The sequence below is a fragment of the Neoarius graeffei genome, chromosome 24 (assembly GCF_027579695.1).
Source record: "Neoarius graeffei isolate fNeoGra1 chromosome 24, fNeoGra1.pri, whole genome shotgun sequence".
Classification (NCBI taxonomy): Eukaryota; Metazoa; Chordata; class Actinopteri; order Siluriformes; family Ariidae; genus Neoarius; species Neoarius graeffei.
In genome coordinates this window covers 30,316,641-30,330,460 of record NC_083592.1, presented here as the reverse complement: position 1 = coordinate 30,330,460, position 13,820 = coordinate 30,316,641, and the positions used below count along the sequence as shown (strand labels likewise).

Sequence of the window (13,820 nt, the reverse complement as noted above, 5' to 3'; positions counted from 1 at the left end):
ATTATTTGTCACATTTTTCAAGTTCTGCTGCAGGAAACCAACCCTACCTCTTTACCTCAGCAACCCATGGCATAACCCCACCGGACCTTTGGTCCAGGTGAGCTAAAAATTAAAATTTCTCACATTTCTTAGTTTTAAAAGGCACATATACATTACTTAAGCAACACATACACCAACTTTCAAGGCTATACCACTCATAGTTTTCAAGTTCTGCTCCGGAAACAAAACTTACCCCTAAGACTAACCTGAGAGACTAAGTCTGAAATTGTTTCCATGGAAACATGAAAAATTTAAATTTCTCAGTATGAAAAGGCACATCTACATCACCTTGTTAACATGTATACCAAGTTTCAAATCCGTATCATGAATAGTTTTGGATATATGCTCCGGAAACTAACACTGCTCTTGGAAACCAAGTCAAAATCTATTTTTTTTAATGTAAAAATTTGAAAAATACTTTTCTTCAAAAATCCAAAACAGCAGAAGGCACCAGTTCACATGTTGCTTGATATGTATACAAAGTTTCATGAAGATATCTTCAGTAGTTTTAAAGATATGGCCCAGAAACAAAAACGTGACCGGACGGACAGGCAGCCAGAACCCGTTTCTATATCCCCTACCAAACTTTGTTTGGGTGGCGAATAATTACAAAACTACACAAATGCAAGACATTTTGTGCTTTCCAGGAAGGGGTTTCACACAGTTAGGAGTCATTTCAATGACTCCGGAGTTGTCAGACAGTAATCTTTATTAGATTTTTTTTTTTTTTAATCACATTAAGCACCAACCATTACAATATTAAAAAAAGCTGACTTGACGAGAGACAGCACAGCCACATGGATTAACAAAATCACATTTAACACATTGTTATGATGTCTCTCCTAATAAGCGAGACTTTCAGCCATTTCAGGCAAAAATAAGCTCCGACTCCACTGACAACTTCAATTAATGTAGATGACACATCTTCACTCAGCACAGGGCTTCATAATATTGCACACTGTGTCTCTATATTTACATCATTATGCATTATATGGAAACATTATAGCACTTCTTCCAGCAGGCACACAGCAAACAAATGCCCATGACTCATCTTGAATAAATGTGTTATTCCTTATGTGCACTCGTATATGCAACTGTCAAAAATGTTGTGCTTGTGTCAGTGATGTGTCATAATATCAATATCGAAGACGACAATTGCAGTGACTGAAAACGACTGACTCACAAAGCAGCATGGTGCGCAAAGATGGAGCTGAGCTGCAGAGGATTTTAATACAAATTGACAGCAGCACTTCATAAAGCAGCTTATCCTGTTTCAGTGTGTATACAAGATATCTTGGGGTAACATCGCTTATTAGTCATAGGAGACAGACCAAAAAAAAAAAAGGAACCACCTGGTTCACACGTACACATTTGCAGAGAGCTCTGGTTGCCACGGCGATACGCTTCCTCAGTGAGCTGCTACTGATGAGTATATTCACATTACAGAGATACACGGATTCAGAACTGCAAAAAACTTCACACTCCTTCCTTCTCATGGCAAAAATCCTCCTCTTTGCTCCCACAAGAAATCCTCTTCCTTCCTTCCAACCTAACAGAGATGGGAACACTGACAGAAGTGCGCGTGTGAGAGAGCTGGGAAAAAGGTCATCAGCTTGATAAGGCGAGCCAAATGTTTTCCAAAAGGGATGATCATCTGATGCTGATTATTCTCGATCTCCGGTGGTCACCAAACAGATCTTTCTTGCCTTGCGGCATCAGAATGCTGCTACACAACAACATGCGCTCAGTTCAACTTTCACCTGCTCTTTGCACCTTGCGGTCCTCTCATACATGAGTTCTAATAAACACAAACCATAACTGGAACTAAAGAAGCCGAAAATCTCCAAGAGCAGAGATGCAACTGTAGAAAAGGAAGTGTATTTGGTCACCTGAAGCACTATTGATTCATTCATTGATCCATTCTATTCTTTTTTCCAAATACAAACAAATTCCTCATGTTTTCAAGACTAACCCAAGAACACACATCCTACGCATTAAAGTAGTTCTCATGTTTTTCCACCTAATCCCAAGCTAGTGCACGTGTAATAAACGTATGATTATCACTGACAAAAATTTTAACATTTCCTTGCATTGATTAAAAAGAAGGCAGAAAACCAGTTTACTCCAAACTTGTATAATGTACAGTGGTGCTTAAAAAAGTTTGTGAACCCTTTAGAATTTTCTATATTTCTAAATAAATATGACCTAAAGCATCATCAGATTTTCACACAAGTCCTAAAAATAGATAAAGAGAACCCACTTAAACAAATGAGACAAAAATATTATACTTGGTCATTTGTTTATTGAGGAAAATGATCCAATATTACATATCTGTGAGTGGCAAAAGTATGTGAACATTTGCTTTCAGTATCTGGTGTGACCCCCTCGTGCAGCAATAACTGCAGCTAAATGTTTCCGGTAACTGTTGATCAGTCCTGCACACCAGCTTGGAGGAATTTTAGCCCATTCCTCCGTACAGAACAGCTTCAACTCTGGGATGTTGGTGGGTTTCCTCACATGAACTGCTCGCTTCAGATCCTTCCACAACATTTCGATTGGATTAAGGTCAGGACTTGACTTGGCCATTCCAAAACATTAACTTTATTCTTCTTTAACCATTCTTTGGTAGAACGACTTGTGTGCTTAGGATTGTTGTCTTGCTGCATGACCCACCTTCTCTTGCGATTCAGTTCATGGACAGATGTCCTGACATTTTTCTTTAGAATTCGCTGGTATAATTCAGAATTCATTGTTCCATCAATGATGACAAGCCGTCCTGGCCCAGATGCAGCAAAACAGGCCCAAACCATGATACTACCACTACCATGTTTCACACATGGGATAAGGTTCTTATGCTGGAATGCAGCGTTTCCCTTTCTTCAAACATAACGCTTCTCATTTCAACCAAAAGTTCCATTTTGGTCTCATCTGTCCACAAAACATTTTTCCAATAGCCTTCTGGCTTGTCCACGTGATCTTTAGCAAACTGCAGACAAGCAGCAATGTTCTTTTTGGAGAGCAGTGGCTTTCTCCTTGCAACCCTGCCATGCACACCATTGTTGTTCAGTGTTCTCCTGATGGTGGACTCATGAACATTAGCCAATGTGAGAGAGGCCTTCAGTTGCTTAGAAGTTACCCTGGGGTCCTTTGTGACCTTGCCGACTATTACACATCTTGCTCTTGGAGTGATCTTTGTTGGTTGACCACTCCTGAGGAGGGTAACAATGGTCTTGAATTTTCTCCATTTGTACACAATCTGTCGGACTGTGGATTGGTGGAGTCCAAACTCTTTAGAGATGGTTTTGTAACCTTTTCCAGCCTGATGATCAACAATGCTTTTTCTGAGGTCCTCAGAAATCTCCTTTGTTCGTGCCATGATACACTTCCACAAACATGTGTTGTGAAGATCAGACTTTGACAGATCCCTGTTCTTTAAATAAAACAGGGTGCCCACTCACACCTGATTGTTAACTGCTAATCCTGGAGGTTCACATACTTTTACCACTCGCAGATATGTAATATTGGATCATTTTCCTCAATAAGTAAATGACCAAGTATAATATTTTTGTCTCATTTGTTTAACTGGGTTCTCTTTATCTACTTTTAGGACTTGTGTGAAAATCTGATGTTTTAGGTCATATTTATGCAGAAATATAGAAAATTCTAAAGGGTTCACAAACTTTCAAGGACCACTGTACGTGTCAGCATGTAATGATGTATCATAATGATAAAATCACAAAACAAATTTGACTATTTGAACCGATAAAATACCAGAACGTCAAGGACGTAGTAGCTCATCTGGGCTGCCATCAAAACAGCCATGACCACCAAAACATCAAACAGAACTGAAACATGACAATGTGAGAGAGGACCGACCTCCACGACAACAGGAAAATCAACAAAGGACTAAATTTTGTTTAAGGGAAGATCGACCCAAAACATCGATCAGAACTGAATTCGCATGATCAATGAGAGAAGAGATACAATTCTAGTCAGAAGAAAATGTGTTAAGTTGACCTAATTACTCATTTGTTAGCAAAAAATTGCCAATACAATGATCAAGTTTTGCGCAGAAGGTCTAGTTCTTTCAAACAAAACAATCAGAACTGAAACCCATTGAGAACTGAGGCAGGAGACATGATTTAACTGAAAATAAACAAAGTTGTAAACAAATTGTTTACAATAAGAAAATCAACAAACAAATGACCACGTTTTGTTCCCTGAGGGAAGATTGACCCAAAACATCGATGAGAACTGAAATCGAGTGAGAACTGCGAAAGGCGATACAATTCTAGTGAAAAGTCTGAAAACTCGTTAAGGTGACCTAATTAGCAGCTCGTTAGCAAAAAACTGACAATACAATGTGCAAGTGTTGTGCAGAATGACTAGTTCTTTAAAATACAACAATCAGACCTGAAATCCATTGAGAATTAAGGGAGCAGACATGACTTCACTGAAAATAAACAAAATTATTTACAACAAGAAAATCAACAACCAACCAACCAAGTTTTGTTCTTCAAGGGATAATCTACCCAAAACACCGATCACAACTGAAAACAGATGAGAAATGAGAGCAGAGATAAAATTCTAGTGAGAGGTCTAGAAAATTCATTAATTTTGCCTAATTACTAACTCGTTAGCAAAAAATTTAACAAAACAATGGCCAGGTTTTGTGCGGAGTGATGAGTTCTTTCAAACAAAACAGTCGGAACAGAAATCCGTACAGAACTGATGGAGGAGATACGATTTAACTGAATTGTGGATGACGAACAACAGACGCCACGCCATGGCAATAACTCCTGGGCCTTATGGTGAGACAGCTAATGAATCGCGATTCTTATCAGGCTGTGTAATCTCTTAGTTTTTCCTAGCGGCAATTGTGTGATGTAGACAGCAGAGGACGCAATAACATACAATAGCAAGAATACACACGACTTCACCATAGGCAGAAGTAACAGCTCTAATGCTGTTAAACTCCCCACCCCCCACACACAAAAGACATCTAAAATCAGAAAGAGCGGTTGACTTCACAGATTGACTTAACAAGAAATTGGAGCTCTTTTTACAGATTGCCAAAAGCTAAGGATAAAAGAAGCAAATGCAGGTAATATGAATGTTTATTGAGAAAAGGCCTATTTGTTATGCATTCATGAATTCTTTTCAGATTCTGACACCCAACATGATGCTTTACATCACAGGCTGACATCACAGTGACGTGCATCATTCTGGCGTCTATACGTAGTCACCTCACGTTCAGACATACTGTATGACACCTAGCTAGAGTTGAATGTTATTTCATGTGCGATGTGACATTAGCTCACTTCTCAAATGTTGCCCCAAAAACAAACAAACAAAAAAAAAAGTAAACGTTCCAAAGATGACATTAAGAATTTTGTCAGAAGGTAGTAATGCTCATTTGTTTTCCTATAGTTGGTTTACACACACACACACACACACACACACACACACACACACACACACACACACACACACACACAAAACTAGCTCACCATATGTTAGTACAGGGCACATAACGGTATATTAGGAGACAATAAATCATGATACAAATTTATGACTGTCCGAAGTGATGAAATAAAAAAGGAATCATAATTATCACTCTGCATAATCTCTTAGTTTATCCTTGTGGTGATTGAATTGTTTAGAAAGCAGATTGCGCAATAATGTAAAATAGTGGAACTATGCATGACTTCACTGTAGGCAGAAGTAACACTGCTCTAATGCTGCCAAAAAAAAAAAAAATGTAAAAACCCACACAAGGCCCCCCCCCCCAAAAAAAATAAAAACCTGCTCTGGGTGTGTGCGCGCGCGCGCTCATTGCTCATGTGTGTGCACTGCTTTAGATAGGTTAAATGCAGAGAGGAATTTCACAAGTGTACATGTGATGAATAAAGTTGTTGCTGTTCTTCAATATTGGGAATCAAATTGACTTGTGAATCGTTACATGCCTATGTACAGAGGCACATTTCTGCAGGACACTTTCATGAATGTCTTCAGTTAAAAGTTAATTAAGGTTTAATTTAAATTAATTACTGTAAATCTGCAAAAGTCATCCTTCCAGATGCATGTTATGAATTTGTTCTCACCCCCAAAAAAAAAAAAAAGTTATGTAAACTCATAAGGTGACTGAGTTTCCCCCCTGAATCACTCAAATACAATAAAACCTTAGAACGTACAAGTGAAGCATAAGTAAACAGAAGATTTGATGTACTGCAGAGTTACTCAGCTCAAATTTGCAAAGGTCCAGTTGCACAAATTCCTTGCTTTAAAAGGCCAGAATAAGGAACCAAAACGGTGACCGTTAACTTTAATGTCTTAAAGTGCCATTCCACCATTGGATGTATTCTTTGGCATAAAATACAATATATTTTGACAACATATATAAATGGTATCACTAGATAGAGAAATCTTTTAGCTTCAAAATGATATATCAAACATAATTTTTTGACAACGACAAGTATATTAATTTTGCGACCAAAGTCACCTACCCTTTTAATTTCCGCGCGTGATGTCATCGGCAGGTTCCCCTTCTTGTGTACCACGTGACGTGACACATTATCAGCAATGGCGGATAGAACGCGATAAAAATAATACCAATAAATCTAGCTAATACCAATAAATCTAGCTAACTGAAAGATTAACTCAAAATTGTTCGCAATTTTTTTGGCCCCCATATACGAGGAGAAATGACTCTCTCACTTTGGGGGTTTCCTGGTCTAAAAATAGACCGACACGTGGTACACAAGAATGGGAACCTGCCGATGACATCACGTTTCACTACCGCGCAGAAATTAAAAGGGTAGGTGACTTTGGTCGCAAAATTAATATACTTGTCGTTGTCAAAAAATTATGTTTGATCTATCATTTTGAAGCTAAAAGATTTCTCTGTCTAGTCATGTTGTCATAAAATATATTGTATTTTATGCCAAAGAATACATCCAATGGTGGAATGGCACTTTAAGATTAAGTAATCTATTTATTTATTATCCAGAAATTAATCAATCAAATCAATGTGGTTATGATTTGTTACTGTAGTGACAACACATTACCTCTTTCAAATTTAACACTACAGACTTGGAACAGAAAAGACATTTATTGTAAATCTGATGTGGGGAGAATAAAAGCATACTTTTCGGTCCATTCATCCATCATGTTTTGTTTTTTTGTCTTTGACTTTTTAACAAGCCATATCATCAGGTCTCTTAATGGAACAAAGATGGTACAAATTTACATAAATGATTGTGATTGGATAAACAACAATATCAGATTTGCTTCAGAAGCTGCAATGGTTCATGTTTAGAAAACCCAGAACTACAGGCAGTTTTGTCTCCAAATGTTTATCAGGTCTTCAAGTATTCTGTGCAGTCTCTGAAACACGCTCCTGTTCTGCCAGTTCCCGAGCCCTGCTGTACTGATTCCATGTTTGCTAGCTGAACAAATCTACATAAGAATGAGGCTCATGAGTGGTGCAACAATGAAGCCTTTGCGCTAATTTTCTGAAGAATCCATAGCCATTCACTGCCAGGAAAAGAAAAGAAAATTGGGCTGAAAAGATGGCAGATCGTGCTCTCGTTAATGTTTGTTTGGCTACTCTGTGATGGATGAACAGTAGTCAGAAATGATGCCATTAGCAGAGCTGCTCTTCTGGGTGGAAAGAACAAGTTTGATCTGATAGACGAGCATCCCATCGGGAGTGGTTTTCCTGCCTCATGCCCAGCGTTCTCAAAATGGACTTCGGAGTCACCAAGACAAGTGAGTTGTCCAACAGGATAATTTTTTTTTTTTTTAAGGTTTATTGACCAAGTTCAGCAACTGCCTTTAGGCAGGATTACTGAAGACCGAGTTAACAGGTTTTCTGTTTTTCTGCCTGGCCAAAAAAAAAAAAAGTTGCCATTTGGATTTAAATGAGCAAATAAATAAGATCCTTTATATGGAAAATTACTGCAGTGATGAATGTGTTTCAGCAGATAACATTTATTTTAACCCTAACTGATGCAGTGAGTAGCTTCTCATTTCTTAAACAAACACGTCGGAAGACGCATCCCATGGTCATGGAAAAGATGTGACCGTTTCAGAAGGATCAAGTTATTGACCTGCATTAAGCAAAAACAACTAAGGAAACCGCTGAAAAAACCCCAGTCCCACTTAAAACTGTCCAACGCATTATTAAAACCTGGAAGGATAGTGGTGAACTGTCAACTTCATGGAAAAAATGTGGTTGGAAAAAGATCCTGACTGACCATGATCAGAGATTACTTATACACTTGAAGTCAAATCATTTAAATAAAAAATAAATAAATAAATAAATCCACAGTAGAACTCACGACTATGTTTAATTGTGAAAGTAAGAGTATTTCTAAACTCACAATGTGATACGGTAAGTCACAGGATTGGGACTAAACATCTGTGTGGCCGTTAGAAAACCACTTGTTAGTGAGACTAACCATTAGAAAAGGCTTCAATTTGCTAGGGAGCATAAAGATTGGACTCTGGAGCAATGGAAAAAGGTCATGTGGTTTGAGAAGTCTAGATTTACCCTATTCCTGAGTGATGGGTGTGTCAGGGTAAGAAGGGAAGCACATGAAGCGATGCATCCATCACGCAGTCACCACTGTACAAGCCTCTGGAGGCAGTGTTATGATCTGGGGTTGATTCAGTTGGTCAGGTCGAGGCTCAGCAACGTTATGGAGCAATAAAATGAAGGTCAGCTGACAACCTGAATGTACTGAATAACCAGGTTATCAACGTTTTTTTTTTTTTAATTCCTCGATGGCATGGGCATAAAATTAGGGCTCAGATTGAGAGAGAGTGGTTCAGGGAGCATGAAGAATCATTTTCACACATGAATTGGCCACCACAGAGTCCCGACCTTAACCCCATTGAGTATCTTTGGGATGTGCTGGAGAAGACTTTACACAGTGGCTTGACTCTCCCATCATCAACACAAGATCTTGGTGAAAAATTAACACAACTCTGGACTGAAATAGATGTTGTGACATTACAGAAGTTTATTGAAACAATGCCACGGTGAATGCATGCTGTAATCAAAGCTAAAGGCGGTCCAAACACACATTAGAGTGTGTGCCTCCCCCGCCCGCATGGCAGTGTAGTAATTAGCTATATGCTTCAGATGCGATGGACAAAGGATAGGTAGACAAAAAAAAAAATGCTGGAGTTTTCTATTCAAGGCAGCAAAACAACACAGAGAGAGAGAGAGAGAGAGAGAGAGAGAGGTGTCTGTAATGCTGCAGTTGAAGGTGAAGCACTAACAGCATACACTGGCATGAATACAGATGAAGGTCAATAATAAAAGGCAGAGCTAACAGAAAAGCTGACAAGCAAAAAAAAAAAAAAACACACATTCTGCTGAAAACCTGAAGGACCTTCTTGAGCCCTCATCTCACCATCCCTCCTTTCCTCTCTCTCCTTTTCTCTGTCTCTGTGCCAGTAGGCCTTCCCTGTGAGTGCAAAGCAGGTTGGTATGTTCGATCTGTGTGTGTGTGTCCGTCCTTCCCCACCCCTTTCTCACACTGCTGCTCCATGAGCCTCCACACAAAGAGTCATCTGTCAAGGACAAAGCAGCACACCAGGCACTCTATACCCAGTGAATGAGGGATGAAGGACGACATGATTTGACTTATTGCAGTGGCATGTGCTTTTCACCAAGCATGCGCTCTCTCTCTCTCTGTGTGTGTGTGTGTGTGTGTGTGTGTGTGAGATAGGAGAATGATGAAAAAGCCTGTTATAATACAGGATGCACTACGAAATGTAGATCAGTGACTCTCTGTAAGAAAACACACTCCTAGATAGCAGCAGTGGAGACGAGAGTTTTGTGGCTTTCAGTCTCCCGGTGCCACCTCCTGTAAGGCTGGAGTTATTAATAGCAATAAGACAAATTTCCTTCCAGCTGCTGAAGTGACTCACATCTGAACCTGTAAGCTCATCCTGTACCATTAAAATATACTCCAGAACATTTCTAATTTCTATATACTACATTGACAGCATATACTGTATGCAGTGTATCACAGACAATAAGTTTTAAGTATTCCCATACAATTAGAATTATAAATGAGATTTTGGAACAAAACTCACTGATAATGAAAGTCTAAATTGGCGGGTGGGCAGTTGTCAGGGTAGTCGTCTTTACATTAAGAAATGAGCTAGCTTTCTCTCTCTCTCTCTCCCCCCCTTTTTTTCTCTTTCTTTCTTTCTTTAAAAAGATATCCACATCAAGGCAGATTACAATCCCAAATCAGAAAAAGTTGTAATGATACATTGTCTTGCAAAATTATTTATCCCCCTTGGTGTTTGTCCTGTTTGTCACGTTAAAAGCTGGAATTAAAATGGATTTTTGGAGGGTTAGCACCATTTGATTTACACAACATGTCTACCACTTTAAAGTTTTTTTTTTTTTATTGTACCACCAACAATAATTAAGATGAAAAAACAGAAATCTGGAGTGTGCATAGGTATTCACCCCCTTTCGTATGAAACCCCTAAATAAGAGCTGGTCCAACCAATTCACTTCATAAGTCACATAATTAGTTGATAAAGATCCACCTGTGTGCAATCAAAGCGTCACGATTGGTCACATGATGTCTGTATAAAATCAACCTGTTCTGGAAAGACCCTGACTCTGCAACACGACTAAGCAAGCAACATGAAAACCAAGGAGCGCTCCAAACAGGTCAGAGACAAAGTTGTGGAGAAGTATAGATCAGGGTTGGGTTATAAAAAATATCCCAAACTTTGAATATCCCAGGGAGCACCATTAAATCCATTATAGCAAAATGGAAAGAATATGGCACCACTACAAACCTGACAAGAGAAGGCCACTCACCAAAACTCACAGACCGGGCAAGGAGGGCATTAATCAGAGATGCAACAAAGATACCAAAGATAACACTGAAGGATCTGCAAAGATCCACAGCGGAGATGTGAATATCTGTTCATAGGACCACTTTAAGCCATACACTCCACAGAGCAGGGCTTTATGGAAGAGTGGCCAGAAAAAAAGTCATTGCTTAAGAAAACATGTTTGGAGTTTGCCCAACAGCATGTGGCAGACTCCCCAAACACATGGAAGATGATTCTCTGGTCAAATGAGACTAAAATTGATCTTTTTGGCCATCATGAGAAATGCCATGTGTGGCACAAACCCAACACCCTGAGAACACCATTCCTATAGTGAAGCATGGTGGTGGCAGCATCACGCTGTGGGGATATTTTTCATCTGCAGGGACAGGAAAGCTGGTCAGGACTGAAGGAAAGATGGATGGCACTAAATACAGGGCAGTTCTGGAGGAAAACCTGTTTGACTCGGCCAGAGGTTTGAGACTAGGACGAAGGTTCACGTTCCAGCAGGACAATGACCCCTAAACATACTGCTAAAGCTAAACTGGGAAAGGGAAACATTTAAATGTCTTGGAATGGCCTAGTCAAAGCCCAGACCTCAATCCAATTGAGAATCTGTGGCATAACTTAAAGATTGCTGTATACCAACGCAACCCATCTAACTTGAAGGAGTTGGAGCAGTTTTGCCTTGAGGAATGGGCAGAAATCCCAGTGGCTAGATGTGCTAAGCAAATAAAGACATACCCAAAGAGACTTGCAGCTGTAATTGCAGCAAAAGGTGGCTCTACAAAGTATTGACTTGGGGGGGGGGGATACCTATGCACACTCCAGATTTCTGTTTGTTCATCTTAATTATTGTTTGTGTCACAATAAAACAACAATTTTCACCCTTAAAGTTGTAGGCATGTTGTGTAAATCAGATCAAATGGTGCCAACCCCCCCAAAATTCATTTTAATTCCAGCTTGTAATGCAACAAAACAGGACAAACACCAAAGGGGATGAATACTTTTGCAAGACACTATGTTGAAATTGAAACCAAAACTGAAAACAATGACTTGTAAATAACCTTTGACCTGTATTCCATTCAAGACAATACAACAGCATATCATTTGATGTTTTACCTCATGAACTTCATGGGTTTTTATTTTCAAAATAGACACTTATTTCCATTTTAATTCTTGCTATACATTTAAAAAAAAACACGCTGGGACAATAAAGCATTTACTTTATAATAATACCATTCCATGTCACACAATTAAGATGTTTCGCAATTGAAGACACCGAGTGATGAAGAGTTTCAGATGTTATTTTGTCCCATTCTTCCTGCAAACAGGTCCTAAGGTGTACAACAGTCAATGGCGGTTCGAGCTTGTATGGTGGCCTGGGCAAAATCCCTCACACTTTTTTCCCCCTAAACTGGGCACCTGATGGCTGATTCTAGACCTTTTCTCACCCATGTGAGAAACACTCGAGCATCACTACATTACCCTTCGTCCAACACCATCAACCGAGAGTCAGGACTAAACCAATTCACCTTGATGGTGTACAGACCGGTTTTATATTATTCTTAATGATTTCATACAAACCAGAAAGAAATGGAACACTGTCTATGAAACTATAAAGTCACAGTATTATGAATGAATTGTGGTTTATCTGGTAGCATTTCATTGTGTGACTGATTTTACTCTGCATTAGTACTGTGTGTGCTATTGAATAGATTCCACCGTTCCCCCTAACTCAGGCTTCCAGTGGAGAGACCAGAGGCCATCGGTCAAGCTAGGGTCAATTCAGGGTTTTTTTTTTGTGTGCGCGCTGTTGTCCCATGCTGCCCCCGGGAATATACCACCCTGGGCAGCTGTCCATATCGACCAAGCCTAAATCCACCATGGGCAACAGTGCAGGGTCATCATTTTTTGTTTCAAAATTCACCAGAAGTTCTTGACTGGGGACAGAGACAACAGGCACCCTCTTCCTCTACAGCCATGCCTTTATAATATGTGCAGAATGTGGTTTTGCATTGTCTTTGCCAAGGGCACTGACACCGCCCCATACATGACAGACCCTGGCTTTTGGACTTGTTGCTGGTAATCATCTGGATGGTCCTTTTCATATTTGGTCCATAGCACACGGCATCCAGTTCTGCCAAAAAAAAAAAGACCTGGAATACTGAGGAAGCCATGGCCTAATGGTTAGAGAAACAGCTTTGGAACAAAAAGGTCACCAGTTTGATTCCCTGGACCAACAGGAATGAGCAAGGCACCTAACCCCCAACTGCTTCCCAGGTATGTCAGTGTCCTGTTGCATGTCGCTCTGGATAAGAGCATCTGCTAAATGCCTGTAATGTAATCTGACCACAATACACATTTCCACTGTGTGATGGTCCATCCCAGACGCCTCTGAGCCCAGAGAAGTCAATGGCGCTTCTGGAGATGGTTAACAAAAGGCTTCCTTTTTGCACAGTGAAGTTTTAACTGGCATTTCTGGATGTAACTCTGTATTGTAGTGCTTGACAAAGGTTTGCCAAAGTAATCCCGAGCCCATGTGGTCATATCAGCTGTAGATGAATGACTGTTCTTGATGCAGTGTTGTCTGAGGGCTCAGAGATCACAAGTGTTCAGCTTAGGCTTGAGCCCTTGCCCCTTATGCACCAAAATTCCTTCAGATTCCTTGAATCAATTAGTGATGTTATGCACTGTACAGAGCGAAATATCTGAATCCCTTCGTATCTTTCTGTGAGGAACATATTTTTTAAAGATTTCAATAATTTAATCATGCATTCGTTGACAAACTGGAGATCCTTGGCCCATCTTTGGTCCTCAAGGACTAGGCCTTTCCTCGATACTGATTGTGTACCAAATCATGATTACAATCACCTGTTGAGATCACCTTTTTCAAAGTACATTATTAT

The 13,820-nt window shown here is 39.7% G+C and overlaps 1 protein-coding gene across 6 annotated transcripts in view; it reads right to left on the bottom strand.

Annotated features, from left to right (window-relative positions):
• apba1a (amyloid beta (A4) precursor protein-binding, family A, member 1a) overlaps window positions 1–13,820 on the bottom strand; it is a 138,272-nt gene that overhangs the window by 42,743 nt on the left and 81,709 nt on the right. The gene's annotated exons all lie outside the window — the stretch shown is intronic.